Source organism: Labrus mixtus, chromosome 21 (genome assembly GCF_963584025.1).
Source record: "Labrus mixtus chromosome 21, fLabMix1.1, whole genome shotgun sequence".
NCBI classification, from domain to species: Eukaryota; Metazoa; Chordata; class Actinopteri; order Labriformes; family Labridae; genus Labrus; species Labrus mixtus.
The window spans coordinates 21,343,919-21,357,273 of NC_083632.1; the positions used below are offsets into that span (position 1 = coordinate 21,343,919).

At 42.2% G+C, this 13,355-nt stretch overlaps 1 long non-coding RNA gene across 1 annotated transcript; it reads left to right on the forward strand.

Annotated features, from left to right (window-relative positions):
* Positions 1 to 10,828: 10,828 nt before the first annotated feature.
* LOC132955867 (uncharacterized) lies at positions 10,829 to 11,627 on the forward strand. The gene is made up of 3 exons (XR_009665960.1): positions 10,829 to 11,122; positions 11,201 to 11,345; positions 11,481 to 11,627. It is a non-coding gene; the product is annotated as an uncharacterized LOC132955867 (long non-coding RNA).
* Positions 11,628 to 13,355: the final 1,728 nt, after the last annotated feature.

The following is a 13,355-nucleotide window of genomic DNA, read 5'->3' on the forward strand; positions in this document are numbered from 1 at the left end:
TTACTGGAGACAGCAATCTGCAAAAATGAAACACAGACCCAGACTTTTAAATCAGAATAGTTAAACATACTAACCCATATTATTGTAATGTAGAGATACACTCTACTCACTCACTCACTCACTCACTCACTCACTCACTCACTCACTCACTCACTCCAGATGCACAAGAATGATTTCATTCTAGTCACAGACTGCCTCCTTGTGGTCACAAACTGTATTAAAGTGTGATAACTGGCTCTAAAGGCAAGTTAGCAAATACATCGTTTGTGCTAACAACAAACAACATGAGTTAAACGATAAATGGACTTCACTTATATAGTGGCTGTCTATACTTCTGACCACTCAAGGTGCTTCAAAACTTCTCCAAAACATTAAAAAAAACATTCTCCCTTTCACACACAATCACTAATGTACTGCCATCCAAGGATACTGTACAACCTATAACTCATACACATATTCATACAATGCAGACTGTGTCTTTCAGAGCCATTTGGGGTTCTGTTTCTTGTCCAAGGATACTTTAATATGTAGACCAGAGGGGCTGGGGATCAAATTGCTAAGCTTCCAATAGGAGGGCAATCCACTCTACCGCGGACACATAGCCACCCAGATAATTAACTATCAAACATGTTAAAGCTTCTGAAAAAGAGAGACAACAGGAGTGCTTCTGATATCCCTCAAATGCCGGTGCTCATGGAAGGGAAAACTTAAAAAAGTGGAGGAAAACTTAAGACCAAAAAACATTGTATAAATAATCCAGGTCCAAGCACTCAGGATGGTTGGAAATATATAAAAGGCCTTTAATTCATTTGGCTACAAACATAAACACCAACACGTATCGGCTTGTGCCTTCTGAAGAAGATATGCGTTGATGTATTTTAATGTTTGTAGCCCAATGAATTAAAGGCCTTTTATATATTTCCAACCATCCTGAGTGCTTGGACCTGGATTATTTATACAATGTTTTTTGGTCTACAGTTAATTAAATAGCCTACAGTTTAGGTTTTTTTCCCATTGTTGGAAAACAATTATATATGTTAGACTAGGAGAATCAATTTTAGGGTTAAAAACTAAATAGCCATTGTGGGATTTTAATACTTGGAGAGCCCTGGTTGGTTGAATTCCTTTACTAATGGTAAACCCCGCCCCTGCTTTCCCATGGTGCCATAAACTTAGATTAAAAGTGCATAGTGAAATCTAATATTTAATCCAATCAGGCTATGGAAGCCCATTTCCGCCAGTTAAAAATATAAAAATTTAAACTTTGTTTTATTGCCCATATTAAGTCGAAATGATGAGATAAAAAGTTGGAATTATGAGATGAAAAGTTAATGCACTCCAAAATAAATAATTACAAGTATTTCTTTTTTTATTTTAGGGTTGCATCATGTTCACTCTGGTGGAAATTTCTGTAACTTCTTCAGAGTTATGAATTTAAAATAAAATAAATAATAATGTCACCTTGCATGACCTAAATTTGCAAATTGCATTTAAAAAAAAAACTGGTTACCTGATATCATAATTCATGCATGGAAGGGTTAATATGGGAAAAAAAATCAAACAAATCTGTGGGGAATGTTATAGGCTACATGCAGTGTGTGTTTTCATGGTCAGAAGACTAGAAAAGTGCTGTGAGTCCAGTCCATTTACCATTTTGAATATATTGTAATGTAGTTTACCAAACCAAAGACTATTAAGTGCTTGCTCTTTAAAAACACTTTGGTATGTTTTTGTTGTAAAGGAGATAACACTTTAGGTGTGTTGAGGCTTTAGATTGTCTGTAAAAGAGCCTTAGAAATCAAAGTGGCAGCCACATCTTTATCAAAGCAAGACATGTTCAAATAGGCCTACCACACAAAGATAAGTAGAGGGGATTGTAAACACATGTGGTTTGGTCAGCCTTTAAGTATAAATATTATGAGGGTGGAGCACAGAGCTCACAGATACTTCAACCACCTGAAGAACAGCGCCATCTGGTGTCCTTTTTTGGAAGAGGGGGTTAATCAGATAAAATCGAGAAAAACGGTGTTTTATATTTTTAGAAGTCCGTATCTGCAGACTCAATTTAAAGACTAAAAGATTGGGGGGGAAATGATTTGACAAAAAAAAATAATAATTGGCTAAAAATAAGTTCCAGTTTTATATATTAAAAAAAAAAAAAAAAAAAAAAAAATAGTCTACATTCAAATAAATAATGTGTAGGCTACTTAAAATCTCCATAGTAACCCAGGTTGCTAGGAGACGATTCTAAAATTAAGTAATTCGAACAAAAACAAACTCAAAGTACTTTGAAACAAATCTCAGTGAGAGACAGCAGCAAATATTCACAGTGCTTTCAAAGTTTGATATTTTGGAGGATTTCTTGGACAAAGATCTTCATCAACGACTTTTTGTTCTCCAAACATTGACTGAACATCATCACGAAGCTCAAGAGTGTCAACACGGACGACGTAAGATTGATTCTTTGAATAAAACTGTTTTACTGTCGACACGATTAAAGTTTATTAAATTACATTTAAAACTCACATTAGCCTACACATGACAGACGTTTGACACAAACTCAAAATAGTAACACAATTTAATTTAAGGCTTCAGACCAGGTCGAGTTCAAATAGACAACAAATAAATAACTAACTAGTGAAAGTAGTCTAACTTTGTCCCAGATGTTGGACTGATGTGCGTTTGTCTCAGTTTTCATCCTTTATTATTTTCTCATCGTTAGGCTCTTAATTCATGAACTTTATTTCTGTTATTTCTGTCTAGGAGAGGCCTAGCTCATTTTTAATTTACATGTTGTAGCCTAGCTTAAATACACTTTTAAAATAAAGTTAGCTATATTTAAAACGTAAACAGCATTTTAAATCTCCATAGTAACCTGCTCCATGGTTGTCATGGTGATAGACCAGATACGAAAATGAATTTATTCGAACAAAAACAAACTCAGAGACAGCAGAAAATATCCAAAGTGGTTTAAAAGTTTCATATTTTCGAGGATTTCTTCACAAAAGATCTTAATCGAAAACGTTTCTCCTCCTCAACAAGTGTTTGAGCATGCAGGACGTAAGATTGATGATTTGAATAAAACTAGATCGTTTCTATTTAAAGTTCAATAAGATAACATGGACTCACTTTTTGTCACAAACAAATATGAAAACATGTAGTAAATTAAATATGAAAACATAATAATGTCAGCAGCTGCTTCTGTCGTGATCTTTATAAAAACTAAATGATGAAACTTTAACTGTTTTCAAACTCAAATAGTCTATTTCATTTATATTGTGTTGAGAAAGAAACAGTGAAAGTAGTTTGGTTCAGGAATGGTTTAATTTTGATCCTGAATGAATCTATGTGAGTGTAAACTTTAATAACACATTAAACCAACAATATATAGATATTAAAGAAATACTTTCTACTGTAAATACTCATAGAAATGTGACTTTTAATCATTTAATGAAGAATTATTGATTGTTGGTCATAACTTTATAGTGTGAGGATGTGAGGACTTTATTTTTTAGAAAACGTATTCTTCAATTTATCAGAGGTTTACATTTTGGGATTGTTTCTGTCTTTTAGACGAACCAGCGATTCAGGATGGCCTACACCAGCCCGAGGGTGATCCTGAGGAGGATCCCGTCTTCAGCCGGCTCTTCAGGAGGTTCATCACCGAGGTCCCTGCCTGTAACTCCTCCTCGCTCTCCTTCCTCTCCTGCAGAGGTAATTATTCACTTGTTTCCTTTGAACTCAACAGTTGGTTTGTATTTCATCTCAAGAATGATTGAAATCTTTTTTTAAACCCTAAAGTAAATCACTGATCCTTAACAACTTGATGTTTCAGTAAAATTATTTTTTATGTTTATGTTGACTTATCTTTTTACTGGTTAAAATCCTCAATTTTTTGATTAATATTGTGTTGTGGAGGAAACTGTGAAAGAAGTTTGGTTCAGATAATTCATTTTTTATCCAAAATCAATCTTTGAGAGTGTGCACTTTGATCTTTTGATAGGTGAAGCACATCACACCAACAATAAACATATAGGCTGACAAAACAATACAAATATGAATTACAGCAAATACTTGTAGAAATGTGTTTGTTTGAATGACTTAAAGGAACACTTATTGAATGTTCTTTATAACTTCAGACTTTGAATGTTGAAATGTTGGTTTGTTTCTGTCTTTAGTGCTCCCACTGGACTGTCCACGACCCGGATCAGACCAGTCCGAGGCTCATCCTGCGGAGGGTCCCTGCAGCAGCCAGCTCTCCAGAACCGTCTCCACCCAGGTCCCCTTCTGTTTCTCCTCCTGCCTGTCCCTCTAATTGCTTCAACCTTGACCTTCAAGTGAGCTCCTCCTCTTCTTCCTCATCTTCCTCCTCTTCCTCCTCCCCTCCTCCCCTCCCTCCTCTTCCTCCTTCTCTCCCTCCTCTTCCTCCTTCCCCCTCCTCCCCTCCTCTTCCTACTCCCTCCTCCTCCAGTCCCTCCTCCCCTCCCTCCTCTCCCTCCTTCTCTCCCTCCTCCACTCCCTCCTTCTCTCCCTCCTCCACTCCCTCCTCCCCTCCTCTTCCTTCTCCCTCCTCCACTCCCTCCTCCCCTCCCTCCTCTCCCTCCTTCTCTACCTCCTCCACTCCCTCCTCCCCTTCCTCCTCTCCCTCCTTCTCTCCCTCCTCTTCCTCCTCCCCTGCCTCCTCTTTCTCCTTCTCTCGCTCCTCTTGTTACTCCCTCCTCCACTCCGCCCTTCTCTCCCTCCTCGCCTCCCTCCTCCCCTCCTTCCTCTCCCTCCTTCTCTCCATCATCTTCCTCCTCCCCCCTCCTCCCCTCCTCCCCTGCCTCCTCTTTCTCCTTCTCTTGTTCCTCTTCTTCCTCCTCCCTCCTCCTTCTCGTCATCAGAAGAGACCGGCTGCACGGGCAGAAGGAAAGCCTCCACGGAAGCGTCAACTTCCTCCTCTTGCTCCTCCTCTTCCTCCTCTCCCTCCTTCTCTCCCTCCTCTTCTTGCTCCTCCTCTTCATCCTCTCCCTCCTTCTCTCCCTCCTCTACCTCCTTCTCTCCCTCCTCTTCTTGCTCCTCCTCTTCCTCCTCTCCCTCCCCCCTCCTCCCCCCCCTCTTCTCACTCCTCCTCTGTTAGGCATCATCAGAAGAGACCGGCTGCACGGGCGGAAGCAGAGTCTCCACGGAAGCGTCATCTTCCTCCCGTCGCTCCTCCCCTCCCTCCTCTCCCTCCTTCTCTCCCTCCTCCACCTCCTTCTCTCCCTCCTCTACCTCCTTCTCTCCCTCCTCTTCTTGCTCCTCCTCTTCCTCCTCTACCTCCTTCTCTCCCTCCTTCTCTCCCTCCTCTCCCTCCTCCTCTCCCTCCCCCCTCCTCCCCCCCCTCTTCTCACTCCTCCTCTGTTAGGCATCATCAGAAGAGACCGGCTGCACGGGCGGAAGGAGAGCCTCCACGGAAGCGTCATCTTCCTCCTCTCCCTCCTCCCCTCCATCCTCTCCCTCCTTCTCTCCCTCCTCCTCTTCCTCCTCTTGCTCCTCCTCTTCCTCCTCTCCCTCCTTCTCTCCCTCCTCTTCTTGCTCCTCCTCTTCCTCCTCTCCCTCCCCCCTCCTCCCCCCCCTCTTCTCACTCCTCCTCTGTTAGGCATCATCAGAAGAGACCGGCTGCACAGGCGGAAGGAGAGCCTCCACGGAAGCGTCATCTCCCTCCTCTCCCTCCTTCTCTCCCTTCTCTCCCTCCTTCTCTCCCTCCTCTCCCTCCTCTCCCTCCTTCTCTCCCTCCTCTTCTTGCTCCTCCTCTTCCTCCTCTCCCTCCTCCCTCCTCCCCCCCCTCTTCTCACTCCTCCTCTGTTAGGCATCATCAGAAGAGACCGGCTGCACGGGTGGAAGCAGAGCCTCCACGGAAGGGTCATCTTCCTCCCATCGCTCCTCCCCTCCCTCCTCTTCCTCCTTCTCTCCCTCCTCCACCTCCTTCTCTCCCTCCTCTACCTCCTTCTCTCCCTCCTCTTCTTGCTCCTCCTCTTCCTCCTCTCCCTCCCCCCTACTCCCCCACCTCCTCCTCTGTTAGGCATCATCAGAAGAGACCGGCTGCACGGGTGGAAGGAGAGCCTCCATGGAAGCGTCATCTTCCTCCTCTCGCTCCTCCTCTCCCTCCTCTCCCTCCTTCTCTCCCTCCTCTCCCTCCTCTACCTCCTTCTCTCCCTCCTCTCCCTCCTCTACCTCCTTCTCTCCCTCCTCTCCCTCCTCTACCTCCTCCTCTACCTCCTCTACCTCCTTCTCTCCCTCCTCTCCCTCCTCCTCTCCCTCCTCTCCCTCCTTCTCTCCCTCCTCTACCTCCTTCTCTCCCTCCTCTCCCTCCTTCTCTCCCTCCTCTACCTCCTTCTCTCCCTCCTCTACCTCCTCCTTTCCCTCCTTCTCTCCCTCCTCTCCCTCCCCCCTCCTCCCCCCCCTCTTCTCGCTCCTCCTCTGTTAGGCATCATCAGAAGAGACCGGCTACATGGGTGGAAGGAGAGCCTCCACGGAAGCGTCATCTTCCTCCCCTCCCTCCTCTCCCTCCTTCTCTCCCTCCTCTTCTTGCTCCTCCTCTTCCTCCTCTCCCTCCCCCCTCCTCCCCCCCCTCTTCTCGCTCCTCCTCTGTTAGGCATCATCAGAAGAGACCGGCTGCACGGGTGGAAGGAAAGCCGCCATGGAAGCGTCATCTTCCTCCTTTCGCTCCTCCTCTCCCTCCTCTTCCTCCTTCTCTCCCTCCTCTTCTTGCTCCTCCTCTCCCTCCTCTCCCTCCTCTACCTCCTCCTCTTCCTTCTCTCCCTCCTTCTCTCCCTCCTTCTCTCCCTCCTCCTCTCGCTCCTCCTCTTCCTCCTCTCGCTCCTCCTCTCCCTCCTCTACCTCCTTCTCTCCCTCCTCTACCTCCTCCTCTTCCTTCTCTCCCTCCTTCTCTCCCTCCTCTACCTCCTCCTCTTCCTTCTCTCCCTCCTTCTCTCCCTCCTCTCCCTCCTTCTCTCCCTCCTCTTCTTGCTCCTCCTTTTCCTCCTCTACCTCCTCCTCTCCCTCCTCTTCCTCCTTCTCTCCCTCCTCTTCTTGCTCCTCCTCTCCCTCCTCTACCTCCTCCTCTTCCTTCTCTCCCTCCTCTACCTCCTCCTCTTCCTTCTCTCCCTCCTTCTCTCCCTCCTCTCCCTTCTTCTCTCCCTCCTCTTCTTGCTCCTCCTTTTCCTCCTCTACCTCCTTCTCTCCCTCCTCTCCCTCCCCCCTCCTCCCCCCCCTCTTCTCACTCCTCCTCTGTTAGGCATCATCAGAAGAGACCGGCTGCACGGGCGGAAGGAGAGCCTCCATGGAAGCGTCATCTTCCTCCTCTCCCTCCTCCTCTCCCTCCTCTCCCTCCTTCTCTCCCTCCTCTACCTCCTTCTCTCCCTCCTCTACCTCCTCCTCTCCCTCCTCTCCCTCCCCCCTTCTCCCCCACCTCTTCTCACTCCTCCTCTGTTAGGCATCATCAGAAGAGACCGGCTACATGGGTGGAAGGAGAGCCTCCACGGAAGCGTCCTCACTAGAGATAAGCTCCTGTGTTGAGTAGAATATGATAAGATAGAATAAGATAAGTTAAGTTTAGATAAGTTTAGATAAGTTAAGTTTAGATAAGTTTAGATAAGTTAAGTTCAGATAAGATATTCTTGCAGACTAAGGTTGTGATGTGTGATGTAGTTTTCTCTCTTTAGCTCTTTGGGCACTTCCTGTTTGGTCTGATGACTTGGCATTTGATAACATCTCGCTCCTCTTTAGCTCCACCCTCTCCTCCAAATATGGTCACAGAAGAAAAAGTTGAATTTCAAAAATATATTTCAGCATTATAATAATCATCTCCAGCATCCGTCGTGGTTCTCATGTAGCGCTCCTCCTCAGCTCCTCTCTCTCCTCAAAACATGGTCACCTGTGGCTCCAGGTAACAAAAGGCTTAAAAAGACAACAAACCAACGTTTACATCACAGTGGATACATCCATTTTAACGCTCTATGGTTGTGATGTGCTGTGATGTTATTACTCTTCTATAATGTGAAGAAAACTAGCTGTTTTAGCAGCTAATGAATTAATAAGAGGTCCCGACTGACATCTTGGCATTTGCTCACTTCTTGTTCCTCACCAGCTCCTCCTCTCCTCCAAAAATCACAAAAATGTGAAAATGAAAGACCCAGGATTTCATTGAATTATTTGAACACTGTGCTCGTGGTATCAGTGTCTTTGCTCACTGTGCTTGGTATATTGTGTTGTTCTGTGTTTTAACACTGTTAAATTGTTTGGTCGTGTAACTTGGCTTTTGCCAGCGCTTCGCTCCTCTTCAGCTCCACCGTCGTATTCAAACATGGTCACCTCCGTCTCCAGGTCTCCGTCTCATGGCAACAAAATAATGACTTCTATTACTCGTTGAGTTCTATAATAGCATTATATTGAACATCTCCTGCACAAAGTTGTTCTCATGTAGCGCTCCTCCTCAGCTCCACCCTCTCCTCAAGTCACCTGTGGCTCCAGGTAACAAACGCTTCCAAAAGGCAACAAAAGCGAGGGTTATATCATGGTGTTTACGTCAATTTTACAGTCTATGGTTGTGATGTGTTTGTGATGTTATCACCTACTATCACTTAATGTAGAAACTCATTCTGGAAACTAGCTGTTTTAGCAGCTAATGAATTAATAAGAAGTAAGGACTTTTGGTCTGATAACTTGACATTTGCTAACTTCCTGCTCCTCTCAAGCTCCTCCTCCTCATGTCCACATATGGTCACATCAGAAATAACTTGAAATTAAACAAAAACCTGAATATGAAGTATGATAAAAACATAATCTAAATGTACCTGGCTTGTTACATTGTTTGAATTGTAATGGCTCTTGCATGGTTATCAGGATTGTGTGATGAGAAACCTGTTACTTTTAGTTCCTGGTACCTGCCATTCTCCTGCTGCTCCAACCTTTGAAATGAATGCGGGTAATGGGCAAGTCTGCTGTTTTATGAACTCTTGTATCTTAGATAACTTCAGTCTCATACTACATTAATGTCATGAACATTGTGTTTACTAGCTATTTGTCCAGACTGTTTGGTTTGGTCTTTTCTTGTATTGGCATTTGGTTCTAATGCACCTGTGTCTCCAGGTAACAACAGGCTTTAAAAAGGCAACAAACCAATGAGTTCTAGCACAGTGACAGCATCTATTCATGTTATCATGAACTTCTGGTTGTTCTCGCTGTAGGCACATAACAGTGTGTTTACTCACTGAACATGAATCTTGTTGAGTGTTTGTCATGTATTGTTGCAGCTCTTGTTTGAGATTCAGGTTTGTTGTCGACTTATTCTGGCAGAAAGCTCCCTCACCAGCTCATCAACTAACAACGGGCTCAGACTGTCTGCTAACTTTTTGATACGTTTCTGTTGGTAACCTCTTGCTCCTCTTCGACTCCTCCTCTCATCCAAATACGGTAAACTCTGGCTCTTAAGACCTTAACAATAGAAAACTGGAAACTTGAAAACATAGTCAGGGGATATTAATGTGATGTTCACATGATGTTGTGTTATTGTGTAAATATGTAATGTTGAGTTATATTACGTCATATGTTGTCTTGTATTTTGTTGTGTTGTTGTTTGATTTTCTGTACTATATTGTGTTTATGTGTTATGTGGTGTTATTCATGTCATGTCTTGTCTTGTATTTTGTTGTGTTGTTTGATTTTTTCAGATATTATGTTTCTATATTATATTGTGTTTATGTGTTATGTATGAAGGTAGATATGTTGCAAAATGTGAGAGCTTGTAGAATGACATGTGACAGCTTGTAGAATGACATGTGAGAGCTTGTAGAATGACATTTTTTAATAACTTGTGCCTATTATCTTTTACAACCACAACTCTCCAATTACAACTTCTCAAATCTGCAGCTACAACTGCACAAACTACTTTTCTCGTGTGAATCTGCGCTGCTTGAGTTTTGCAACACATTTTGCGAGACGTCTGTAGCAAAACAAATTTGTACTTGTGGAAATGCCCCCCTCCCCCCCACTCTCCCGTGTGTGTGTGTGGGGGCGGGGGAGGGGATTGACCAATCAGAAGGGAGGAATTGCAGGTACCGGGGTGAAGATAGTTTCATGTTTGACATTCGCCTGTGTTCGCGTCGATTACCTTCAGTAGCTCCGAGACCGCGCATTTCTACAAGTACAAATTTGTTTTGCTACAGACGTCTCGCAAAATGTGTTGCAAAACTCAAGCAGCACAGATTCACGCGAGAAAAGTAGTTTGTGCAGTTGTAGCTGCAGATTTGAGAAGTTGTAATTGGAGAGTTGTGGTTGTAAAAGATAATAGAAAAAAACTTTAAACTTAAACTTTTTTTCCTTCAAGCTCTCACATCTCATTCTACAAGCTCACATGTCATTCTACAAGCTCACATGTCATTCTACAAGCTCACATGTCATTCTACAAGCTCACATCTCATTCTACAAGCTCACATGTCATTCTACAAGCTCTCACATCTCATTCTACAAGCTCACATCTCATTCTACAAGCTCTCACATCTCATTCTACAAGCTCACATGTCATTCTACAAGCTCTCACATCTCATTCTACAAGCTCACATGTCATTCTACAAGCTCACATGTCATTCTACAAGCTCACATGTCATTCTACAAGCTCTCACATCTCATTCTACAAGCTCACATCTCATTCTACAAGCTCTCACATCTCATTCTACAAGCTCTCACATCTCATTCTACAAGCTCTCACATCTCATTCTACAAGCTCTCACATTTTGTAACATATCTACCTTCATATTATGTGGTGTTATTCATGTCATGTGTTTTCTTGTTTGTTGTGCAGTGTTGTGTCTTGTTGTGTCTTTGTGTGTTATGTTCTGTTGTGATGTGTTGTCTTGTTTGTGTTTTGTTTTGTTGTGCAGTGTTGTGTCTTGTTGTGTCTTTGTGTGTTACGTTGTGTTGTGTTATGTTGTCTCGTCATGTGATCTGATCTGATGTGATGTGATGATTAATGATGTCACATAATATCAGGTCATGTGATGTGAGCTACATTTTGTTTCATCAAAATGAACTTTTTGGTTCATTGAATGTCCCAGCGTCTCTTTGATTCATTCCCTCAGCGGACAGGTGGGATCTAAAACAGGTGAGTTTGATTCCTACACAATGTTTGTTTTCAGCATGGGATCCTTTTTGATTCCTTTTTTTTGTTTTTTTTCTTTAGGAACAGGAGCTGAAATCTAAAGAAAAGCCCTGAACAACAGAACAGAGGAGACAGGAAGCAGCACAGAGGACACAGACAGGATGAGGCTGAATGAACAGACCGACAACGAGAGAGAAGAAGAAAAGACGAGAGACAAGTGTCAATGGTAACTTCATGAAAACAGCTCTGAATATATAAGAAAACATGGCTCACTTTGAGGAACATTTCTCTGACATTAGATGAACTTCATTTTATTTGTGATGTATGTCCACTAAACCATTTTATTGTTTGTTTGTTTCAGCTGAGACCTCAAAGCAAACAGAGGAGTCCATTTAAAGAAGAGACGGACGAGTTTGGAGACAACAAGAGGTCGGCACAACATTTAGAATCAGCTGCAAAAACAGAGTTTGCAAATCAAATCTGAATAAATATAGATCCATGAATAATCTCTTCTGTCAACTGTTGGTATTTTCTCTTTATTTTGATGTAGGGGCAATTTATATATCCTTAATAATATCACCTTATTAAGGAAAAAACAGGTTTTCTCAAAAATGTTGAATATCCTGACTCTGAATTATTTAATTTTAAGTTTATGTTTTGCTGCTGTTATCATACCCAATATGATGCAATCCTGAAATCCCACAGAGGAGTTGATCAAGTACATATTTGACAAAATATCTGTTGAAATACATTTATATTTTCTTTTGGAGAAAGATCCACAGTGGAGAGTAATTGTGTCTGTATTGTGTCAAACGATATCAAAACATGGAAGAAAGAAGAAACTCTTTCCATTGTTACAACCCGGCTCTGAGGCTGCAACAACAACAGGAGTCGAAGACGAGCTCTACCAAAATAACACCACGTTTATTTACAATGATCAAATGTGAGAACAAGGTGAGAGAGAGAGCGTCTGTCCTGAGAAGAGGATTATATGGATGAGGACTACACCGGGCCAAGGTGCAGCTCATCCCCTGATTACGACCCCGCCTTGACCTGAACCTGTAACAGAGAACAAACAAGCAGCACGGTGTGGAGAGCTCGTCACACCAGACATTTATTTTGTCTTTCAGCACTGCTCCTTCAATACAACATTTTGAATAATGACAATTCATTTGAGCTATTGTAAAAATGTTCTCCATATAATGAGAAATCCCTGCACTTTAATTACCAGGGTGTTATACAAATTAACTTCGACTTGATGAAAGTTGACATTTCTCCAGGATAATGTTTCACAAACCGTTTCAAATCAAACTGAGACCTGAGAACTTTTCATGTAGCATATAACACACTTAAAGACACAGGTCGTTTATAACATCCTTAAATCCATCTTTGGATCCAATGCAGTGAAACACAGTGTTTTTAATGACACGTTGAGAATATTTGCTGCAAAAAAAAAAGGTCTATTCCATCTTCAGGAACTCTTTTCAACAACAAAGTCAAATAAATGATTATTCGTGTTTTAATCCTGGTTTCTTTCCAACACACACAAAGATGTTCTTTGTGTTCAAAACAAATAAACTTATGTAACAAATATCCCCTGTCATAGCTCTAATTTACAAGAAAAAGATTGTACAAGTCCAGGACATTCCAGACCAATTGCATTAAAATGTGCAAAATAATGGAGAAAATGATCAATTACATGTTTACATGGCAAATAAAGGATACATGTCTAAATATCATGTGGTTTAAGGAGAGGATCCAGCTTTATGTTTGGAACATGATATTAGGAAAGTGCATGTAAGCAGTAGATTGGAACTAAGACACAATAGGAAATAGACAATGGGAAAACATAACATGGTCGGCCTAAAGAAAGTTCAAATTACGAGATAAAAAGTCACGTTGGCCAAATGAGAAAGGCTAAAGTCAAAATAGTGTGATAAAAAAAGTAATTGAGATAGAAAGTCAGATTTACATCAAAATGTCACAAGTCATAATGTAAGACAACAACCATCATTCTGAAATGTAAAAAAAGTCCATTGCATGTCTATGACAGTGTCACAATATTAACTCACTACGGGGAAACATTTCCATCTGAAGCAGGGTCCTGTGTTTTGTGGATATATGCTGAATTTTCAAAAAGAAAAAGCTACAGTAGTTCAATTGGAATAAAAAGGTCCTTTTTTATTATTAGGTGCAATAGCGTGACAAACTGGGGACATATGACAAAAAATACATA